The 25,239-nt window shown below is 42.4% G+C and overlaps 1 protein-coding gene across 1 annotated transcript in view; it reads left to right on the plus strand.

Annotated features, from left to right (window-relative positions):
• The window catches only part of LOC107113868 (cGMP-dependent protein kinase 1-like), an 84,908-nt gene that overhangs the window by 53,717 nt on the left and 5,952 nt on the right, over positions 1-25,239 (plus strand). The gene's annotated exons all lie outside the window — the stretch shown is intronic.

The raw sequence follows: 25,239 nt of genomic DNA on the forward strand, positions 1-25,239 counted from the left end.
CAGAGACCAGAAACCTCCTTCCTGTATCCCAAGAAAATGTTACTTTTCATCTTCTTCCTCCCAGTTAAATCTTGTCAGATGCTTTTATGATCAGATTGTTTCCACATCTCTCATATTTCACAAAAAAGAAATCCACTCTGATGTTCTGGTTCACTAGGTCACTGCAGAGTAGTGCTTCTCCAGTCTGGAACAATATTCTATATCCAGCCATGTAATTTAATTATATATTCCCTCTTCCAAATAATCCATGAAGCTTCTCAAATTGTGTAAACTATTATAAAAGAGTTAATTACAAGTTATGCCTTGTTAATTTCTCACCTTATATTTAATGTACATTTACGCAGATACTTTGGAAGACTGCCTTCTTTTGGTGATTGTTTTCGCTGTAAAACTATGATTAAAAAAGAATTCATTAAGCATCCAACAATGACTTTAGCTCTATCCTGTGCAATTTTATAGAATACTGGCATTCCGGTCTGCATGCATATGTTACTTTATTTCCAAAGACACATGCCAAACACTGTGAAATCGAGGAATAATTTATTTTGAGGACTCACTGCCTGTCCAGTTGCCAGTTGGACAGGAAGAGCTTGAGCCTGTAACAGTGGTTTCATGTGCAGAAATCAGCAAGTTTAGCTTTTCCTGGCATAGAACTAAAAATGGTCATTGGCTTGGTGCTGCAAATCATGAAGTTATTAATGGGACCGACGCAGGAGCCAGTTCAAAAGCTGCCAGCAATGATTTACGTTACAGCTTCATATCAATATATTGTCGGTTGGCTTTTTTAATTGTTCTCTTTCTGTGCCCATTTTAAATGCAGCACCTATGAGGTGGGGAGCACTAGTGCCTTCCCTACTGTCAAGAACCAAGGCAGCAGGTGTGTTGGCCTTTTGGAGGATTTTCAGGCACAAATAGGCTGTGGAACATGTGAAGTTACAAGCTGCACGAAGAGAACCCATCCTCTTCCCCTTCAGATCTTAGAGGATGTTCACTTTCATTCCTTCATTGGTGTCTGACTTACCATTGTATCATCAGCCCACAGGATAGCCAGAGTATCTCATTTTCTGTTGTAGGCCTGCTGGGTTGTAGCTAAGGATGCCATACGACCGCTGGGGTGTGAGATCTCCCATCCCCATTAGTTGTTGATCACTTGGCACTCCAGCATCTGGCAGGAGAATTTTTTTAATTGCCATTATTGACAGTGTTGACATCCCTTCCAAGAAACCCAGAATTGACAGTGTTGACATCCCTTCCAAGAAAAAAACCCAGGAAGTGATGGCAGTCCTATCTAGGACTTGCTGGAAAGTTGGATTTGATAAAAAGAGCTCTGACTCTTGAAAGCTTATATCTTGGAAATATTGTTGGTCTGTAAGGTGCTACTGGACTTGAATCTAGCTCGGTAGTAATTCCTAGACAGGACTCATGTTACTTATGGGTTTTCCCCGGAAGTGACATCACACAGTTGCTTACAGTGCCCTCCCATGTTTTGCCTCCCCAGACTCTTGCCAGTTGCCAGGTATGGCATGGCAATCATAGATGTAGCTCAGCTGTTACTTAACAGAGTATGGGAAATGGCTGAGAGGAAGGACTGTATGTTGGCTGTTAACTATAATTACCATTTTCCCCACCTTTATTTGCCTTCTTCTTTTGAAGAAAACAAATGTAGATTAAGATCTCATTGGTGTAAGTACAGTGTTTGTCACCAGTATGTGGATGATACCTTTCTTTCCCATGTAATTCCAAGGATGCTGTTGATGTTCTGAACCAGTGCATGGAGTCAGTAATGGGCTGGATGAGGGTGAACAAGCTGAAACTTAATCCTGACAATACAGGTTCTCTGAGTGAGCAAAAAAGTAAACTTAGAACTTGCAGTCTCTCTTGACTTGGATAGGGTGATGTGTGTATGTGTGTTTTGCCATCAAGACAGAGCTGATTTATGGCAACTTTGGAAGGTTTTCAAGGCAAGAGATGTTCAGAGGTGGTTTGCCATTGCTTGTCTCCACATCACAACCTTGGTATTCCTTGGAGGTCTCCCATCCAAATACTAGCTAGGGTCGACACTGCTTAGCTTCTGAGATTTGATGAGATCAGGCTAGCCTGGGCTATCAGATCAAGTTGGATGGAGTTATACTCCAAAAGTTAGGTTTTCAGCTTGAGAGTGCTACTCGACACAGCAGTCACCAGGATCTTCCTGGTAACTTAAAAGACCAGTTCACCTGGGTGACTTTGTTAGGGATGAGCACAAACTGATGTGTTTACCATAGAGTTTTTGGCCAAAATGCTAGTGCGTCGACACATGACATACCCGGCGCGATGATGTCACTTCCAGGTCCAGGTGATGTTATCACACAGATGAAATAGATTCAGGAGGAGGCTGTTTGGGGGTGGGATGTTCCCTGCTGGCCAGCAGCAGGTTGGAGCCCCCAAAATTGGGGGAACCCTCATCCCAACTGGGGGTTTGGCAACCCTAATTTCTGGGTTAGTCAGAACTAGTCTTAGTGATCCATGCCTTAGTTATACCTAGACGGGGCTACTGCGATGTGCTGTACTTGGGGCTATCCTGAAGAGTGTTCAGAGGCTGCAGCTAGTACAGAATGCTGTGCCTTGACTGCTGGTCAGGGCCAGCTATTGGGAGCATGTGATCCTGAGATTACAGCAATTACACTGGTTACCAACCCACTCCCAAATCCAAATCAAGGTGTTGGTTTTGATCTTTGATGTCACAGAGGTCTTTTTCAGTGGCATCTCTATGGAACACCCTCCCCAGGGAGGTGTGGCTAGCCCCCTCACTCTCAATCTTTAGGAGGCAGTTGAAGACGGTCTTATTTGTTTATGTGTACTAGCAGTCCTGAGTTGTGATTTTAAATGTTGGCTTTTATATTTTAATGCATTTTCTTTTATATGTTTTATCTATGTTGTAAGATGCGCCATAAGGAAGAAGTAAATATTTTAAATAAATAAATTAGGGCCCCACCATAGACCGACATGGTTTAGAGACTCTCATGGGTGAGATAAATAAGGAGAGGTAGTGCCAGGATATTGTTGGTGCTGAATTCTATTATCTCTCTATGAGCTCATCCAGTGATCTCATATACATTAAATGACTGGTGGTGGAACAGAACTGCATAGAGTCTCCAATGAAAAATCCCCCTTCCTTTGAACAAAATAACATTTAACACAGTGGCTGCAAACCTAAGAACACTTTCCTAGGAATTAGCCCCATTGAATAAAATGGGACTTACTTCTGAGTATATCTGTTCAGGATTGTTCACTGGGTGACTTAATTCTGAATAAAAATGCACAGGATTGAGCTGTAGTACTCTTCATCTCCCAGTTCTGTGGGAGAACAGCTTATGTTTTTTTTTCGCGAATGCTCACGTTGGACAAAATCTCAGCTGGACAAAAATGTTATATATGTAAATGATGTTCAGTTTAACTACCCTAATCCAATAAATTTTGAAAAATAAATTTTCAGATAAGTAAAATGTATATGATATATGCTTCAGGTTAAGTAGGTATTTCTCTCCACTCAGCAAAACAGTTTGTATCCAAATATTATCTTGACAGTTGAAATTTAGATCACATCTTTTAAGTATTGTGAATTAATGACTGGCTGGAAGCATTTCTTCACTGGAGTCAAATCACATTCAGAGTTTGGGTTGCCAACAGGCCCAGATAAATATATCCTGCTCCTTTAATGGAGGCAATATGTATGGGAAAAGGTCATTTTTCTCCAGGCAGTTCACTTTTGTTGGGGAGAATTCTTCCCACACTCCATATGTTTGACATTGTCTGGTTTAATCTGGAAACGCTTAATACTGCTCAAAGACATTAGAGGAAACATTGCTCTTTAAGAGAGCCATGGCCATGTTTGTTCTTAATATACTTGAATGTACACTTTTTCTGGGTCTGGCCATCCTAAATACTCTGTTGCAATGAGGACTGCCAACATCCTGGAGAAAAAATGTCTTGCTCCTTTAACAGAGGCTTAATGGGATGGTATTTACCAGGTGAATTTATTTACCTCCATGCCATGAAAAGCTTCACATTAAGCCTCCGTTACAAGGGCAAGACATTCCCCTTCATCCTGGTTGCTGGCAATCCTATTTAAAACAGCTGAGTGACAATTCTAAAAAAGTGAAGTCACTATAGATGAGAAGGTCATGCTTTAAATCAGTTTATTTATTTACTGTTGCCATAGAGCATTAAAAAGGATTAGATAAATCTATCCCTCAATGGCTATTAATCATTATACCTAAATAGAGCCTTCACGTACAGAAGCAAGTGCGAGGGACGAACATCTGGCTGTCACCTTCGTACTCTGATAGTGAATTTCCAATGACGTCTCGCTGATCCGTGCTCAAAAGGAAGATTAGCAAACTGCCACCAAGACAATACTTATAGTTGTAAGTGGGAATGAAATGTCTGGGAAATCTAGTAAATACAGAAACAAACATAGGAATGTTACAATGCAATCTTACATCCTTCTAACCCCATTGACTTCAGTTGACCTAGAAGTATGTAACTCTGTTTAGGATTGCACTGCTATGCTTTAATTTTTCGCAGAGCTACTCCAGTCTAAACTCATTGATTTCAGTGGGCTTAGACTGGTGTAATTGGGGTAGGATACATGACACTGCTTTATATTGAAACTGACCATTGGTCTATCACGTTCAGTATTGTCTGTTGAGACTGGTGGAGGTAGTTCAGGGTCTTTTTGCAGCAATCTTTCACATTACCTACTGCATGGTCCTTTTAACTGAAGATGCTGGGGATTGAACCTGGGACCTTCTGCATGCCAAGCAGATGCTCTGCCACTGAGCTGTGGCCCCTCCTCAGCCACCCCAGTAAGCAAAGTTTGAAGCCATTCCTCCAGCTGAAGGAGCCTTCCTCCAACTTAAGTCAGAGGAAGGTTCCCAATTCTGCTCAGTGGGGTGGCTAGACTATTCCCACTGTGCACAGGGCTAGCTTATCCATTAGGCACATCAGGCATAGTGTCTGGGGCCCATGATACTTTTAGGGGCCCATTAAAATGTCTTACTTTCTTTTTAAATCAGAAGGGAGGAAAAATGAATGTTTAGGGTTGAAGAAAATGGTAAACTTTTTTCTCACATCAGAAAAGAATGAAATTTTAGGGCCTAAAACTGAAAAAAGTGAAGTATTTCAAGTTACACCAAAAATAATTTTTAATATTGACATTATTATGGTAGGAGGCAAAAGTGCCTGGGGCTCATGGAAGTCATAATGAGGCCCTGACTGTGCATACGTTTGTTCTGTAAGGAACCCCCAACCTGTATGGCAAGGGACGATTTCCAGGTGCAACAGGAGCTGACAGGTTAGGCTGCCACTAACTTCTTTATACTGCAGTCATTTGACAGCAGGAGCTGCCAGAGCAGGAATAAACAGGGTTGCCGGGTCTGCTGGACCAGCTGGTGGGGGATGAGGGTGAACTTACCAGGAGCAAGGAGGGAAGAAGCCGGAAATAAACGCTATGTGCCTACGTCACCCAGAAGTGACGTAGGGATTTGGGGGGTGATGTTCTGGTTTGTGGGCAAAACCTTTATGGCAGAACTAGCTTCTACCATAGAGGGGTTGCCGGGTCTGCTGGACCAGCTGGTAGGGGATGAGGGTGAACTTACTGCCTACTTTATTTCCAGCTTCTTGTCTGTTGGAGGGGGTAATTGAGGGAGCAGAGAGGAGCACCCTGGGGGACCCCCACCCCCACTGGTCTGGCATCCCTTGGAATAAAACAGGCTGTTCACGTTTCCACATAACTCTTCATTGAGATAAATTGCCTTGTCTCTCTCCATTCTTGTGCAGGGTATGGGTGAGGGGGGTCAGCATTTTAGGGCAAAGGTAGCATATATGAGGAAGTGAATGTAAGCCTTATTTAGTGCTGTGTAGCAGACGGAGATTTTAAAATGTTTTAGTGGGCTTTTTCCCCACACAGGCAGACTATGTAATTTGATGTCAGTACTAGACAATAGGCAGTTTGCATCAGTTTAAATAAATTAATATGGAAATGAGCAATGGCTCTATCCTTCAGAAGTGGTGTCAAGCACTTTGGTGCTAGCATTTATCGTTCTTGATGGCTTTTCTGCTATAAAAAAAATTCAGAGCCGAGCTTTCTTTTATGTCACTACACCATAAATGCTTTCTGAGCTACCAGGGTCTGAAGTCCTGAACATAATATACTCGTCAGGTGTTTTCATCCATTTCGGAAGTTTTAATCCCTGCTCTGTTTTGTGTGTGTTTTGTGTTTAGTGATTGATTCTGAAAGAGATGCTAATTAACTTTTGTCATAATGTTTATTATATGTGACTGATGCTATTAACCCTACAGGCAATTTAAAATCCACATTGTCCAAACGTTTTCAAAAGATAGTTCCATAAACAGTAATTGTGCTTTATGTAATATATGTATTAGTGGCAGATTAACTCTACTTAATCACTTGGGCTGTCAGCAAATTACCTGGTAATTATACCAGCCTGAACTTCTATTGTTATATAAACTTGTACAGCACTTAGTGGTGCTCAGTATCACTAGTTGCAATAAACCTTTCTATACTAATGAAACGCAAAGATCTTTAAATGTCCTGTTTGATAACTACAATTCGATGTGGGTTCCATGCAAATGAATGGAGTTGACTTCACCATAAATGTGTTCAAATAGCAAAGCTTGGCGCTCAAATTTAAATGCATTTAAAAGCTTGTGTCATGCTTTTTGTTAAGCTGTTAGCTATTATAGTGAAAATATACCCACCATGACCATGTGGCCGAAGCTGGCCAGAAGTCTGCCCAAGCCATAGTGAAATTCTCACATATTAAAGGAGGGCAATATATTCCAGCAGCCCTCATTACTGTAACTGTAATGGGATCATTTTTTCACAGTGGACTTTGGTGGTTTGTACCTTTGGTTAATCACTGTGGTCCATTTGTGGCTTGAACTCAAATTATACCAGGCTAAAACCCTGCCCCTGCTTATGTATGGTACAGCACTAGGCCCATCTCCTTTAAGTTAAGTGCCACTTGAGTGAGTACAATCAAAATGTCTAAGACCTTTATTCCAACTGCCCAGCTGCGTCTCCAATGCAACTTTGCGCTTAGAATCCAGCCTGGTGAAAACAGAGGCCAGGATATCTCTCGCCTTCATTAATTTATGGCTCAAACTAAATTTTATTCCTCAGGGCCTATCACCTGTAACTCTCCGGGAGAGTTTTCAATCTTCCTGGTCAAATGCAGTGCACCAAAAGCTGAGGAGTTTGGGCTTTTCTCCACAAACTATCCTAGAACTGGGATTTGATCATGTGAAAGCAACCATTAAGCAAAGGCTGTTAGACATTGAACACCAGGGCGACATTAGTAAAATACCAAATTTTCTACCTTCAGAGCATTTGAAATATGTTATCACCCTGACTGCTTATCTCTCACTATTGGAGATCCCAGGCCAAAAGAGGGCATTCTCTCTAGCCAGATGGAGAGCACTCCCCTCCTCGGTGGTGGAGGGGCAATATAGAAAGAATACTATGGCTGCGGTCACACGGAACATTAGCCACGCTAGAGAGACGGAAGATAGGCGGATTTTCCGGGCATGATCTCACCACCACATCTGGGAAGCGTGGAGCTCACGTGGCTCACCTGAGGCTTCCTGCCGAAGATGCGGGGTAAAAAACTAGTACCTCCGAGGTACTAGTTTCCGGTAACCGTGGGACAACGGTGGGCATCTGATCGTGTTTCCGTTGGCATCCGGTGCCCGCCCATGTCCCCTTGCAAAAAGGTTCCCCCCCCCAAGTTTCCATGGGTGTGCACAAGCACCCAATGGAGCATGCACATACTTTGGTGTACAGAAAAAAAAACCCCGTTTGCCACACCGCGCCACTTCTTTACCACGCTGCAGGATTGTCCTGTGATCGGTACCTCCACGCTACCCACAGGACCTCCACGAGACCTCCATGGAACATCCACGGAACGTCTGATCGTGCAACCGTGCGTTATTTTGCCCCGGGGCAAACAGCCACGCCTCCCCCCCCCCGCGATATCCGGCCCGTGTGACCGGGGCCTATGCTGTTCTATTGTCTGGTCTATCAAGAAATTTGTTTAAAGACCATTTTCTTCCCACTTACAAGGTATCATGGCCACTCTGATTTACAGATTACTAGGACACTTCTTATGGGTGTTAACCCACAGGTCACAGTATTCAGCGTGAGATTCTTTACAGCTGCCTACAAAATCCGGCAGGAAATCTTACGAATTAACATGAATTTTAACAATTTAGAATCTTAACCCCTTTGCTTTGGTTGTACAACTTGAAAATTTTTAAACTGATCTACCTTTCTAAGACATACAATTTTAAGGACTGTATATCTCTTTTTCTGTATGATTTTTATTATTTTATAAGAATTGTAGTCCTGTGACTTGTGCTGGTCATAGACCATATAATAAACTATCAACCAGCCTAGTAAAGATACAGGAACAGATGCTGAGTGCTGTCATTATAACTGATAGGTTCTTGTTGCTTTCAAATATTTATTTATTTAACTACTTCATTTATACCCCACTGGAAAAGACAATAAAGCTAGGAAAAGAGGAAGACCAAGCATGAGATGGATTGACTCAATCAAGGAAGCCACTAGCCCTGAGTTTGCAACAGCTGAACAAGGCTGTTAATGATAGCATGTTTTGGATGCCAAACATTCATAGGGTCACCATAAGTTGGAAACAACTTGACGGCACTTATCACACACACCACATACCCCCACCAGTCCCTGCAGTGGGGACCCAGAGCAGCTTACATTGTTCTCTTCTCTTCCATTTTATGCTCACAAGATTGGTCTAAGGTAACTCAGCAAGCTTCTATGGCAGAGAGGGATTTGAGCCTGGCTGTTCCAAATCCTAGTTCAACCATGACACCACACTGTCTCTCTGTGAAAATGTGAAGGTCTTGTGTTTTTTATAAATGCATTTTATAAATGCATTCCCCCAGATGTTTTCTGCAAGAGGCACAGAAACTCCAGAGAGAAACACTTCTTCAGAGTTTTCATGAGCACATGCCAGGCAGCCATGAACAATCCTAGCTTCTTAAGCACCTTACCACATTGCCCCCTCCCACAAGTATTTGGAGATACTCCTTTTGCACTGCGTGCATCATTTCTGGAGACACTGTTACAAAGGCTTCAAGCATCCTTATCACCATAAAGTGTTAATTGGATTTGAGAAGTATAAATGTGCTGAAGCAAACCAGAGACTAGATCCTCTCAAAGACGGTTTACTCTTAATCAGCTGTTTAGAGTTGAACTGCGGGGCACTATGGGAACTTTGTGTAACCAGATGAGAGTATGGTTTCTGCCTTGGCTCTCTGTTTGCTTCAAGCTGTGTCCATGTATGGACTGGAAATGAATGAATACACAAAATACTGTAGCTCCCCTACAGTATATGGCTCTGGTTGCTGAACAGCAGAGAATCAGGCATTATTTTGATCCTTTTCTTCTTTTGATCCTTAGATCTGGTTACAGTTAGGTCCTGCAAAGTAGTTGTTGTTCCAGAACCAGAGGGTTGAATCTCTCCTAAAATATTCAGGTGTGCAGGGAAGGAGGGCTTTTGATTATTCCCTCCCAGCTCACCTCAGACTTCCACCAGCTATTTTGGGGGGTTCCCTGTTCCACAGGAGCAGTGTTTGGAGGGGCATTTCAGACTGCAGGGGGAGGCAGGAGGTGGAAAGTTGCACTTCCACAGCCAGTTTCTAGCTGTGGAAATTTTAGACAGGATACAAGCCATAGAAAAGACTTAGGATGGTAGCCACTATCTGTAACAATAAACCACGTTTTATGTCTCTATAGGTGTTCTTCCCTTGCTATTAGGGAGAAGACAGACTTACTTAAAAAGAGCCTCACAGGGCTGTGAACTTATTTTGAGCTCTATTTTTAACATGTTGCTGGTGGATACAAGTAAATAGAATGCTGGGCTGTATTACAGCCACTAGCTAACCATTCTATCACTGTCACCTCTTCCTTCTCTCCCCGATTTCAGTTGGGGAATAAAATGCCTGTGACAGTTGCTTGATAGGACCCCTTTAATTTCAGATGATTGTTGGGGATCACTTTCATATCTAGCAGCAGCAGCAGGAGCCAGGGGTAGCAATCAACCAATGAAAGAAGTGCTCCACCTCTGCATGCTTACTTTCCCTGTTCACTTGCTAGCACCTTTGCTAACACAGCAGCAATCAGAGGACCACAGGGATCACTTGGCTCTGACCCATACACTTGCACTGCCTCACTCATCGGCCACATCTGTGCCCCCAAGTCTAACCCACAGCTGCTCAGTTTGGAGCTGATGTAGAGGAGGTGAGAGATTAGCTGATATTTGTTGTCATTAACTGTAGTCCAAAAGCAGTTCTCCAAGGACTGAATATTTACAGGCTCCAAGTTACGGCCCTCCAAAGAAGGTGCCCCAGGAAACTGCTTTCTGGGGAAAATGACAGGAGGTCATTTCCCCAGAAAGCACTTTCCTGGGTGGACCTTCTTTGGGGGGATGTAACTCAGACCCCGCAAATCCAGTTCTCACCAAACCTGGAGGGCAGGTTTAGGAGAGTCAGCTGGTGATCCCCTGTGAGTTTGGTTCTCTAGCACACTGGGGGGGGGGGCTGTTCTACTGCCTCAAGTACCTCAGGAACAAAGCTGGTTCGTGAGGCCACTAAAAATTCACAACAGTCTGTGGTTTGTAAACGGGGCTCCTCACAGACCATGAAACAAAATGAGCTGCATTGTCCCAGTTTGTGCCCATCCCTAGTCTTTGTTCCTCAAGAGTAGGAAGTTTTTGTTAAAGCAGCTCACCAGTGTTGGTACGATATACAAGCATTTGATTTATTGATATTCCGCAACTACATGTACATTTAAAGAGAGTCACAGAACTGTAAATCTTTTTTAAATATCCCCCCCCCATCTTCTCAGAGTAATGAAGTCTGGAAAATTTGCTCCAAAGATTAATCCTAATCCCGTGAGCAACTGATATATTGTTTTGTTGAAATTAGTGGAACAAAACAGACTTGTGGCTAAATGAATATTCACAAAATGTGTTAGTGTTTTAATGGGACTATTAAAAATTGTAGTCATGTGTACTGTTAAAAGGACAGCCTAGAATAGTGTTTAATTAGAATCTGGGAGATCCAGGTGCAGACTCCTTATATGCCGTGAAGCTCACTGGATGACTTTGGGCCAGTCACATACTCTCAGCCTAATTTACGGTACCTACCTCATAGAGTCATTGTGAGAATACAATGGGGGAAGGGAGTACTGTGCAGACCACCCTTTCAGGGAAGGGTAGGGTAAAAATCACTAGAAGGATAATATTGTTGATTAAAGGTGGTTTCCAACAAACTAGCAATTCAGCACAGTTGAATGCCTGTAGGAACAGAGAGCCACAACAACTCAGTGCTCTCTGTTAACCTAAACTCTGTTTATGCATTATGTGGGGTGGGCAAAGAGTGATGTAAACAAGATTCAGGGTTTCTATCATAGATAAATGGAATGTTATAAGTCTTTAAGTACAAATGTAAATATGGATTTGTAGTTAATAACGCATGATATGAAGCTCAGATATTTTCCATTTGTTCCTAATCTAAGTGTTTTATCTGAAGTAATTTATAAATTATACAACATGTAAACTGTATATTTGTTAAGTGCTCTAGAGGAAATGAATCAGTGTTACTTGGCAGGTATCTGGGAAACACAGTGTATGTGTGCTGAAAGTTTTGTGAAGATACTAAGGTGCAAATTGTTGTCACTTTCTCTGTGGTGTATCCTCTGTAAGATGACAACTGTGTGATAAAAATAGAGTCTTCTAGCATCCTAATGACTAAATTTTATTCAAGCACAAGCTTTCATGGTCCACAAAAGCATCTGCTGGAATAAAACTGCAGGAATAAAGCTTATCCTGGAATAAAACCCAGTCCTTGAGGCATTACATGACTCCTGTGTTTTTGCTGCAACAGAGTAGCCATGGCTTCCATTCTGGAATTGTGTGTTATCCTTTAGTTATAAACGAGGAATTTACTATGTATGACTAAGGCAAAAAAAAGAAAAGTCCAGTTGCTTGATATTGCTGTCATGAGGAAGTAAGGGCCACACTAGCAGAATAGCAGGGGAAAAAAATCAAGGTGTTAAATCCTTTATAAAGAAGAAGGAGAAGAAGAAGAAGATGAAGATGATGATGGATCTATCGTAATAAGCCTCCAATCTCAAGGTGATAGATCCCCTGACGAAACCCTAGGTGAAATGCGTCGGGATCAGGAAGTAATAAAAATTTTTTTACTCAACACCTTGATTTTCTTCTTCTGCTGCTTGATATTGCTGTCAACACTAACCTTTTTGTTTGAGGAAGTGATGGATAAACTGAGCAACAAGAGATAAGATTGAACTGAAAAGGCTGTCACCATTTGAATTTCAGCCAAATTTCAAATTGCTGATTTGATGTATGTATGCAGGGCTATTTTTGAGCAGGAACACACAGGAACGGAGTTCCGGCTGGCTTCCAAGTTGGCCACACCCAGCAGGAACTCATTAGCATAACAGGCCACACCCAGCAGTAGAAACTCATTAGAATTGGCTACATTAGGGGTGTGTGGCCTAACATGCAAAGGAGTTCCTGCAACAAAAAAAAGCCCTGGTTTTTGACAACAAACAAGGTAAACAGAATAAGAAGCAAAAGGTGGGTGTGGCTGGATGACCACACTTCTGGTAACATGGGGATGTGGCCTAATATGCTAATGAGTGGTGCAATCAGGGGTGTGGCCTAATATGCTAATGAGTTTCTGCTGCTGGGTGTGGCCTACTATGCTAATGAGTTCCTGCTGGACTTTTTCTACAAAAAAAGCCCTGTATGTATGTATGTAGTTATATCCTTTTTTCCCCACCCAGGGGGGACCCAAAGCAGGTTATAACATTCTCCCTTCCTCAAACCCTGTGATGCAGGTTAAACTGAGGGAATGTGACTGGCCCAAAGTCACCCAGCAAACTTCCATGTTTGAGTGAGCATTCGAACCCAGATCATAGTTTGTCACTTGACTGACTACACCACATTGGCTTTCAAAGGTGAAATTATATGAAATCAAGATGGATAATTTATACTTCATGGTGGCCTTTTCCAATGTTTCTGTGATATGTAATTCAATCAGAAATTCTGGTGGGGAGGGCAAACTGATAGTAGCCTCATAATTGGTCAATACAGGAATCATCTTCAAGCATTCAAATGTGAAATATGTGGCCATGGATTTTGAGCAGGATTTGTGGAAATTTCACTAAGGCCTTTAGCATCACTCAGCATTAGCAAACTGTTTGTATACCAAAAAGGATAGCAGCACTAGAAAGAAGTTCTACAAAGCAGTAGAACTGATTGACATATTTCTGCAAGGATAATGATAGGCTAATATATGTAATAACATTTAATATGCAATGTTCTGTGGAGCTATTCATCTAACATTTATGTTTTTGGCTAATAGGAAAACTGTTACTAGTGAGATGCTGCCTGTTTTAGGAGACTGTATCCTGTGTTAGCAAGAGGAGTGGCCTAAAAGATTTGCAGTGCAGTCCTGAACAGAGTTAACACCATTCCAAGGTCATCGAAATTAATAGGCTTAGAAGAGTTTAACTCTGTTTAACTTTGCAGTGTTAGAGTTGTTGCCATCTTAGACATCTGGGATTTGTCAGGTGTTCCAGCAGAGCTATTCAAAACCCTGAAAATGATAATTTTGAAGTCTGTTTTATGTTAGCAGGAGGCATATAAAAATACTGTTCATTTCTATGGGGGTTTTTTTTGTGGTACTTGTCCCTGGCCCCTTGTTGGCTCAGTTGAATGGAATTTTTCTTCTGCCACTTTTTCTATGAAACTCTTACTTTGTTTTGTCATTCTCCATCGTAATAACAGGACGCTCTGACAAGGTATTATTTTAAATTAGTATTTCACCACTGTTGTCAGTTAAGCCTGAATGTTACCACTATTTGTTTTTCATCTAAACTTTCCATTTTTAAGTTATTCATAACAGTTCATTGAGACAGCAGAATTAAAAACCACATTTCCTTTCAGTGAAATAACAGTATATTAATTCTTAAAACAGTCCCATCAGTAGGTTGAGTAATTTGTCAAGCACAAATAAGAGAACAGTTCCCATGTCAAACTGTCCTGGCAACCCAGGATGTCCCATTGTTTCAGGCAAAGACACTCTCACCATCTGGATGCATTGTTCTAAGATCTTATACCATTAATGCTCCTAGTTAGGTGTGCAACACCACAGATTTCCTGAGGAAAATACAATCTTTGAATAACCTTTCAGACAGTACTATTTTGACCACCACGAATGTGGAATCTCTGTACACCAACATCCCACACAAAGGTAAATTACAAACCATACAAAACATGATTTCTAACAACAGCACAGCTGACTTTGCCACCAAACTCTGCCATTTTGTTCTCACCCATAACTACTTCAGATTTGGTAACAACTTGTACCTTGAAGTTAATAGTACAGCCATGGGCACTTGTATGGCACCACAATATGCTAACATTTTCATGGCCGACTTGGAGCAATGCTTCCTCAATTCTTGCCCACTCATGCCTCTCTTATGTTGATGACATCTTTATTGTCTGGACATATGGTAAAGATTGGCTTGCCAGACCCAGGTGGGGGTGGGGGATCCCCAGCTTTTGTGGGCTCAGGCCTGCTGCTAGTTGATGTGATGATGTCATTTCCAGAAGTGATGTTATTGTGTCGGTGACATTGGGGGTGATGCTCTACTTTTTGGGCAGAACTCTATGGTATGTAGCCATTTTAACCATAGAGTTTTGCCCAAAAAGTAGAGTGTCACCCCGATGTCACTGATACGATGATATAACTTCTGGAAGTGACATCATCATGCCGATGACATCCCCGTCAACCCCCAGAACGCCCCCAAAATCCTCCTGCCAGCAGTAGGAAAGGACCTGGCAACCCTAGGTAAAGCAGCCCTGGACAAATTCCACCAAGAGTTCAACAACTTTCTCCCCATCATCAATCAGATAATGAATGCCATCTATGTGAGAAATACATTTTCTGGACACCACTGTACAAATACATGTCGGACACATAGATGCCACCTTACATCAGAAACCTTCTGATCAACAAACATATCTACATGCATCCAGCTACCATCCTAAACACAGCAAACAATCTATTGTCTACGGGGAATTTCACATTACGCTTTTAAAATTGTTATTGTACCGTCTTGGAATAAATTGGTACAGGGATGGCCATTTCACACAACCATTCCCCTACCGGTAAGGAGCCGTCTCTGAAGCGGTTTGTCATTTCAGACTGCGCCGCTTTGTTTTCCTGCCCTTTTTCGCCCACGTGGGCAATCTCCATTTTTTTTTAATGTTCCTTTAAGAGCACTATGGCGCTGTAACACAACCCCAAAGCAGCACAATAGCAACCCCATTGGGATGCCTGGATCATTGAGATACATGAGATCACTACACCTGGAAACAAATGGAAGCTCAGGCACTTACACACTTCTGGATTTGATTTTTGGAGTTAGGAATGTAGGAAAGGATGCTGTCTGGGTTTGTAACTATCCTGTCCCCCCCCCCTTCCCTCACCGAGACTGCACTCACTTTCAAGCTGCATGGAATTTAAAAATCTTTTCCTTTAACTTTTCTCCTTCAAGCACCTTAAATCAAACTGCTTCCCCCCACCCCACACAGTATTTAGTGACAGGACAACAGGCTGCCTTTGTGTTCCCCTCTTTCTCAGCCTCCGTTTTACAAGTAGCATTTTACATAGCACCCTGTAGCACTTCAGGAGCGGTAGAAGGAATTGAAGACCACTTGGAGGCAGTTTGAGGTCAAAACAACTCAGGAACGCTTCCTGAATGGGACAGAACTGTTTCTGTCTGAAAGGGGAAATATATTCCGTCAAGGAACCGTTACTAAAACGGTTCTGTCTGAAATGACAGACAGAAACCGTTAGTGAACAGTTCCTGAAACGGAACATATCGGCTGTCTGAAATTCCCTTACAGTTCTACACTACAACTGCATCTGTTCCAATCCTACAGAGATTCTCACTTGAGGAATCTACAGCAAAAAAATTTGGAATGAAAATATCCAGATTAACAAAGCCAGAACAATACCCAGAGAAAGCCTGTTACAAGACATGCCCCAAAGAGACAATAACAGAACACCACTAGTAGCCACATGCAGCTTTCAGCTCAAAACAGTTCATCAACAACTTACAATATTTACTGAATAATGTCAGTTCTTTTTCACAAGGATTGGGAGGCAGACCTTTTCTTGCACATAGACAGTCACCCAATCTTAAATAACTCCTCATCCACAATAATACAACATCTAATTTGAACATGGACACTGGTACCAGAGCTTGCAATAAACCCAGATGCCAACTTTGCTGCCATACACCCAGACAACACAATCACTGGACCTAACAATATCAACTACACCATCTCAGGCTCATTCACTTGCTCATTTTCTAACATTGTATATGCCATTAAATGCCAACAATGCCCTTTAGTTCTCTAGATAGGGCAAACAGGCCAAACCCTATGCCAAAGGATAAACTGATCTAACATCAAGAATAAAAAAACTGAGAAACCTGTAGGAGAACACATCAACCATCATCATCATCATCAATTTTGGCTTCTATTCTGCTCTCTCTGCAAGCGGGCTTAGAGCGGATAACATCAGTAAAAGTTAAAACATTCCACAGTATAAATTAAAATATAACATAAGAATAATTCACACAATAGTTAAAACATATTAAAACAGAAGTATAAACTAAGGAGATGGCACAGCATTTAGTGTAGTGGTCTCAAAGCTGGAGCCGCTAGGCTGTAGACCAGATTGTTGGTCTTCCCTTGATGGGCTGATCAAAGATGTAAGATTCAGCAGGGGGAGTCCAATAGATGGAAGGATTGGACGCCCACCGCCTCAACCAAAGGCCTGGTGGAACAGCTCTGTTTTACAGGCCCTGTGGAACTGCAATAGGTCCCACAGGGCCCTTGTCTCCAGTGGGAGCATGTTCCACCAGGCTGTGGCCAGGGCAGAAAAGGTCCTGACCCTGGTCAAGGCTAAGCAGATGTCCTTTGGGTTGGGGACAACCAGCAGATGCTAGTCTGCTCAGTGCAGAGCTCTCCAGGGCATATATGGGGACACACATATCACAGGAAGCGCTATGGGGCATTTTATACAGCACCCCATAGCACCCCATTTTTGCAACAGGAATGGGAGAAGGAAGGACTGATCTAGAGCTGTTGTTAAGAAACAGACAACACTTTTTGCATTCAAAATGTTAACATCCTACATATATATTTCCTTTGTTTTATGGCTGTCTTTGGCTTTGAGATTGAATCTTGGCTTTCATTCAGGGATAAGAAATGGAAATGTGGCTTTTCCCCCTTCAAACTGATTTGTGTGTGTGTGTGTGTGATCTTGCAGAGATTGTTTTTATTGCAAGTTGTCATAGTCCTGCTGTACACTGCATTGGTCAGGCCACACCTCGAATACTGTGTGAAGTTCTGGAGGCCTGACTTCAAAAAGGATGTGGACAGAACAGAGCGGGTGCAGAGGAGAGCAACAAGAATGACTGAGGGCTTGGAGATCAAGCCCTGTGAGGAAAGGCTGAGGGACTTGGGAGGGTGAGGGGGGACATGATTGCTCTCTTTATGTATCTGAAGGGCTGTCACTGAGGGCAGGGAGCTGTTCCTGTTGGTAGCAGAGGATAAGACTTGCAATAATGGGTTTAAATTAAGGCCGGGAAGGTACTGCTGGATATTAGGAAAAACTTATTTACAGTAAGAGTTGTTCAACAGTGAAATCAGCTGCCTAGGGAGGTGTTGAGCTCCCCCTCACTGGCAGTCTTTAAGCAGCGGCTGGACAAACACTTGTCAGGGATGGTCTAGGCTGATCCTGCATTGAGCAGGGGGTTGGACTAGATGGCCTGTATGGCCCCTTCCAACTCTGTGATTCTATTAGTCTATTACACATCTCATTATGGAGAGGCATCAAATATAGTTGAACCCTCACTGTCAGACACCTCCATTCTTTTTTCTCTCCCACTCCTCCTCCATCCAGTGCCCCCCACACACACCCAAAATCATCTAGCTATGGGGCTGAGGGTCATCTTGGTTAGTACTTGGATGGGGCAACACCAAGAATGTTGAGGGTTACTGTGCAGAGGCAAGCAATGGCAAACCACCTCTATTGGTCTCTTGCCTTGAAAACACTATGGGCATTGGGTTGCCCACTCTGGATTGGGAAATTGCTGGAGGTTTGGTGGAGGAACTTGGGGAGGGAGATCAGTAGAAATATGATGCCATAAAACAGCCTACCCTCTGAAGCTGCCATTTTCTCCAGGTGAAGTGATCTCTGTAGTTTGGTGATCAGTTGTAATTCCAGTTCTTCAGGCCCCACCTTGAGGATGGCAACCCTACTATGGTGCTGCCATAAGTTGACTGTGTCTTGATGGTTCTTTCCACCACCGATTTAAAAGAGCTTAGAAACAAAGCCAAATGGCTACCGCATAAGCTGAGTTACAGCTCCCCAAAAAAGGTGCCCCCAGGAAAGTGCTTTCTGGGGAAATGAAAGGTGCAAGTTCAGGGGGTTCACAAGTGTATAGAACAGACCCTGTGCAAGCTAGAAGCATCAAACTAACAGGGGGTGTAATGTATTGGAATAGCTTGCTTGAATTGCCACATTCACTCCCTATGTTAAGCTTCGAGCCGGACGAAGGCTCCTCAGAACGGACTCACTATTGGTCGCTCCGTAACGGCGACCAATCAGAACTGTTCCAATTCCTGAGAGGGAAAGACTCTCTACACAACCTCATTGGTTGTTAATTGTAAATAGGCGTGGCTACATTAGCCCGGGAACGTTTAAAAGGAGCCTAGCTCCGAATGTTGTTCTGTTCTGGTTATGACTGAATTCAAGCGTTTGTTCGTATCTTCAGTAAAGCTGATCACTTTGGTTGAAATCACTCTCCAGGTCTTTGTTAGCGGCGATCTAACAGGGGGGACCTCCCCATGATGCCTCTCTACATGGAGGGCATGTAGAGGAACATCAGGGGGAGGTCCCCTATTATGTGCAGATTGAGGTGGGTCTGAGTTATGCCCCACCCCAAGAAGATGCCCCCAGGAAACTGTCTTCTGGGGAAATAACAGGTGCAGGTTAAGGAGTGTATAGAACATAACCTGTGAAAGCTAGAGATATCAAACTCACAGGGGACCTCCCCCTGATTCTCCTCTACATGCCTTCCAAGGTATGTGCAGATTGGACTTAGGGGGTCTGAGTTATTGCCCCCCCAAAGAAGATGCCCCCAGGAAAGTGCTTTGGGGGGAAATGTCAGGCGCAGGTGCAAAAGTGCAAGCTACACACACCAAACACACAGGGAATCTGTTACTTTGAAGTAGCTTTGGAACCTGCTGCTTTGAAGTTTGGTAAACATTTTGATTGAGTGGAGACTGTCTGTCTGGAAATGTATCCATTCACAACCCACCACAAACTGCATGAAAGTCTGTGGAAAGTTTGTGCCGGTTGACCTACTGTGAACATCAGTTCGCGAACCATGAACTGGCCAAAATCCATAGTGAGCTGGCTTATGTGCATCCCTATCCAGCCCCTTTCCATGTGCTGCAGGAAGGCAAAAAGATTCACAGTGTGATAATGATGACCTATGTTGAGCAATTATCAGTGTTACATCTGGAGTGTAGAAAACTGACTGCAGGGAAAGACTCTGTGTTTGGAAACATCCAATCAGTGAGTAGTCTAACATGTATACTGGTGCAAAGTGGTTTACCATTAAGGATACCAGCCTCCAGGTGGGACCTGGGGATCCCCTGAGAATTACAGCTCATCTCCAGACTACAGATATCAGTTCCCTTGGAGAAAATGGATGCTTTGGAGTGTGGACTTTATGACATTGTACCCCACTGAGGTCCCTGACTCCCCAGGCTCCATCCCCATTCCTTCTGGAGTTCCCCAACCTGGAGGGGGGGCTGGCTACCCTATTTACCATCTGCATTCTTATGACTACAATTAAATGATCCCCAACCCCCCATCATCACTAAGGTATTTGCTGAAAGCTGCAGGCAAGGTAATAAAAGTATCTTGTGCGATGATAGTGATCTGCACCACAAATTGCTCAAATTATTATAGCTGGAGAGTAAAGAACTATTATGGAGACTGTGTTTGCAGCAGAGTTCCTGAAGCAAATGATAGTGTGAACTAACCCTTTAGACACCAGACATCCCAAAGTGTTGAGCTGCCAACTGTAAAGTAACTTTGCTACAAGCAAGCTTATCACATAGAATGAGAGCATGAAGAGCCAGTCAAGAAATTACTTTTTGATATAGCCAATTCATCATGAGCTGATTCATCATGAGTTGATTTTTAATTCAATTTTATATGGTGACAAAATTTACTTCTATGCCATGAAAAGCTTCAGCTGCCCATTTCCATAACACTGAGCCTCTGAAAACAGGGGGGGGGGGGACATTTTTTCTCCAGGCTGTTCACAGCCTTAGGCTGTTTACCACACCAGATTAAGCCATGTTTACCAATTTCCTAGGTGAAACTCTACTCCAATTGCACTTTTTTTTTCTTTTTGGCATAGCCAAATGACTCAAGAAATTTTCCCCATAAAGGCATTGTTTACTAATGTGCAAGTGACAGTCTGGGAGACTCAGGTTCATACCCCCACTTTACCACAGAAACTTGCAGGGGGGTGGGACCTTTGGCCATTCACACACTGTCAGCCTATCCTCAGGGCTGTTGTGAGGATAAAATGGTGGATATGCAAACCACTTTTGATTCTCACTGGGGAGAAAGGCAGAGTACAGTTGATGTAAATAAATAAGTACCCCTTGAAGTTTTTTTTCTCCAGAATACATTGATTTAGGGAAGCATTGGTAAGCTTCTCTGGAGACATACAGGCCCTCCGTTTGCAGAAAGATGACCTGATAACATTTCACAGAACTGATGTGAAATATTAATTATGTAAGGGGAGGGGGTCTAAATAAAATTTACATTTTACCACATATGAAAGCAAGTATCAAGACTTTAGGTAATTGAAACAGACTTTGGTAGTTGTGAAACACAGCAACTTGTACCACCAAAACCAGATTTTATTTTTTACTTTATTTTTTGCCATAGGGGTTTGAATAAGGTTTTGGCTGGCATGGAACATACCAGATCTCACCATGTGAAGAAGAAGTCAAGCAATGTTCATGACATGAAAAGAAAATCACCTCAGTTGGATTTGAATTGTTATGCCAAACCATGCTGGGAAACGTTTAAAATCAGTTTTGAAAAGAAGAGAGAGAGAAAAGATAAAAGAGAGAGCCAAATGAGAAGCAGCAGCTCAGCTGAGGAAGGAGCAAATAGTCAAATCATATCTGCAGCTGTTCATGGGAGCAGAAGGGAAGCCTCCTCATAAACTAAATTACTCCTCATGAGGAGTATATATCTACTTGGAGCAAGGCAAATGAGACAGGAAATGGTAGATGAAGGGAGAATGTGTTGGAGAAAATATTGAGGGTAGGATAGTGTTTGGTAAGGGGGAAAGGCCTTTGGGGTGATTGTAGAGTGAATGAAGGGAGCTTTGATTCTTGAATGTTTATACCCTGAAAATCTCCTTGATCTTTAAGATGCTACTGGACTTGAATTTAGCTAATCATAGGGTGAGTTACTTTGTGTAGGAGAGTTAGAGAAAGACTTACATCTTGGCCTTGAAATAAAGGAGCTCTGGACCAAGGTAGTTACAGAAACCCTGGAACAGTCTTCTTTTCTCCTGGAGTTGAGTTTGAGGTATCAAAGCCTGAGTTTAAGTGGGAAGGATGTAAAATCTTTCTAAGCAAACACTATTTCACCAGTGAGGGCTGAGGTTTCTCACAATGCCTACCTGTTCATAGGAGAGGGGATGTTAAATTTTCAGAAAATGGTGCCAGTGAATTTGGGAAGAAATCTTGTTTCTTTTCACTGCTTCAGTGCATTGTTTGAAGCAAGAATTTGTATACCACATATCTGGACTGCTCAGAGCAGGAAAAAAACAGAGTTGCTAACTTTTGAAATAAAGAAGTCTGGTGTTTGCTGGACTTGGAGTGGATATATAGTAGGATCTAATGCAAGAGGGTTGTAATGGTGTCTAGCAGTTTTGGTAGGAATAAGAGGTAAAAAAGGAAAAGCTGAAGTTGGGGTATATATTCAGTTTTCTTGAGAACCTGAGTCAGTGCTGTAATTAATACTAGTTATACCAGAAAATGAATCCAGTAGCTGTTTTAATTGGTTTCACTGGAAATCACATTATTTATTCTATGCCTATTAGGATAAATTCTCAGGGATTGTATCCTCACCCAAGGGATCTTCCCTCATACTTAAGGCAGACAGGAGACAACATCCCCCTTTAAAGGCAAATGAAACTCTGACTTACAGGGTAGGCACAAACAAATATGAATTAGTGTTAGTAGGGAATGGGCTGTATGTAACTCTGTCATTTACAAAAATGGGAAACATGCCTTTACTATTAGAATTGCCAACTTCTAGATGGGCCTGGATTTCTCCAAGAATTATAATTGGTGTCTACACTACAGATATCATTTCCCCTGGAGAAAAGGGCTGCTTTAGAGTGTGGTCCCTGTGGCATTATACCAAGCTGAAGTTCTCCCCCTCCAGGAATTCCTGGAAATCTCCAGGAATATTCCAACCCAAAGGTGGCAGTCCTATTTACCATGCTGAGCTCCATTTCCCCCCTAGACCCCCCCTCCCTCAGTTGCTCGTTGGAGCCTCAATGGCAGAAAATAAGCTTCAAATAGCAGAGTGCAGTGAGGTAAGGGAGGGGGGAGAGTAGGGTCAACTCCCTAAACCCGTCAGTTTGATCTTTCAGTCCTGTGCATATTGAGTGGTTGTTTTATAAACATCTACAGTTTGCTCTCATATATGGAGAGCTGAATTAATCTTTTGTCATTTCTGCTTTCTCTAACATTTCCTATATGAGTGGACATTTTTCTCTTCATTATCATGCAGAATAGAGGATTGTAAGCCTTAAGCCTTTACCTTTATTTTTGTCCCTCACCATTCTGCAGGGTAGTTGCCAGGACAGCAAAACCCCAGCCTCTGCTTCTCGCTAGAGATGGGCATGAACCAGCTGACAAACTAAAGTTTGTGACAAATTTTGGCTGGTTTGTGGTTCATGAAGCAATGTTCACAAACTTTCACGGATTTTGATGTGGTTTGTGGTGGTTCACACTGCTCATTGCAGCCCAGCTGTTTGATTTAAATGCCCCCCTGCTTTCTGCTCCCCATAAAAAGCAGCAGGGAGTAGAAAGCAGGGGTTTAAACTTTAAAAGGCTCACAAACTGATATGAGCCTGGTCAGTTCATGAACCAGCCTCCCTGTTTGTATGCATTTGTGGTTTGGTTTGTGGTTCAGCCATGAACCACAAATCAAACCGCAAAAATGCAGTTTGTGCCCATTCCTAGTTCTCGTAGCTTTGTAGCCCTACTTGTCTGCTAGTTTGCTCAAGCAAAGATTTTTCCTTTTTCCTTGTCAGGGAAACATCCTGTCATGGGAAGGGCACATGTGAGAACTGGAGCTTCTGCCTCTATTCCTCCACCCCAGTTTTACATTGGTTGTGAGTGGATGATGGTGCTTCAGAGAATATAACAGATCACCCCAACCAGACCTCCCACAGTCAGTGATATGTACAGTGATTGGTATAAAGTTATACAAGTATGCATGGAAATGTTAGTTGGGATGATTCTGTTGTGGGAAGATAAGCTATCTGTTCTGGGTGGACCATTACCTTGCTGAGCCTGCATCTCCTGTCGCAATTGACCCTTTAGGGTTGCCAACTGCTCGGGGGGGGGAAGGAAACCAATCCCTTCCCCCTGTCAAGTCATAGCTGACTTAAGGTGACACCATAGGGTTTTCAAGGCAAGAGACATTCAGAGGTGGTTTGCTGTTTCCTGCCTCTGTGTCACAGCCCTGGTATTTCTTCATGGTCTCCCTTCCAGATACTGCCAGGGCTGACTCTGCTTAGCTTCCAAGGTCTGACAAGACCTGGCTGACCTTGGCTATCCAGGTCAGGGGACCTGTCCCTTTAATAAAATCTTTAAAAAGGTAAAGGTTTCCCTTGCTGGGAGGCTAATTACCAGGTACTGTTATTTCTTTCCATACCCTGAAAAGCTTCAGCTGCCCATGTCTAAACATTAAGACTTTCCCTATTGAAGGGACAGGACATATTTTTCTATTACCCTGTTGGCAACCCTACTCCCATTGCTGTGCCACTATTTGCCCCCCCCACACACACACCTGTGCTTTCTGCTGCTGCTGCAAATAAAATAAGACTTCAAGGCACCAAAATAAATGTTCGAATAAGGTTGCAGACTACTCTCAAATGTCAGACGCAATTCTGTTCTGTTTAGGATCTTTACAAATTGGGCATAGTTCATGTCACATCATGTTTAGCAATTTTCTGACTGTTCATTCTTATTATTTTGTGGGCCTAGTTTGGATCCCAGTGGTTTCTGATGAAGCCAAATACAAAGTTTGTTCACCTACCCTTTCACAAAGAGATGCTGGCTAGCAAAGCTAGGGAAAGGAGCAGTAAAATTATAAAATATATTGGCATCTAAAATTATAAATAGGATCTAAAAACTTTAAAATACAGAAATAATAGAATCAGAATTTTGATTAAAAATTGGGTTTAGGCCTATTCCTGTAATATTGTAAGGGCCAGTTGTGTAACAAAAGATATATGCACTTGTCTCTGTGTTTGAAGCCACCCTGAGATCCAGATGAAATGTTGGTTCAGTACATAAATGAAGATTAAAAGCAATTTGTGACATCTGTTTCATTAAAAAGTTGAACAATAATTTCATAAGAGTACATGGGTGTTTAATGGCATTTATCTTTCATATGTTCCCATTTAAAAACTATGTTCTTTAATCCATAGTTTGCTTGCATTCACAGATGCTCCTTTGCACCAAATCCCTTAAATAAGCTTTTAAACAATTAGTGTCTGTAGTCTTGATGTTTGCTGTGTTATCAAATGGATAAAGATAGATTTGATAGACATTCTGGGGGAAATTCAATATGTAAATCATGATGAGTGGAGCAGTTTTTAACATTTGTGCCAGAGTGACTCAGAGTAGGAGGTAATCCTTCAAGTGTTGCAGTGATGCTTCATTAAAAAAAAAACTTGGTAAG

The sequence above is a fragment of the Gekko japonicus genome, unplaced genomic scaffold (assembly GCF_001447785.1).
Source record: "Gekko japonicus isolate JY-2015 unplaced genomic scaffold, Gekko_japonicus_V1.1 scaffold323, whole genome shotgun sequence".
Taxonomy (NCBI): Eukaryota; Metazoa; Chordata; class Lepidosauria; order Squamata; family Gekkonidae; genus Gekko; species Gekko japonicus.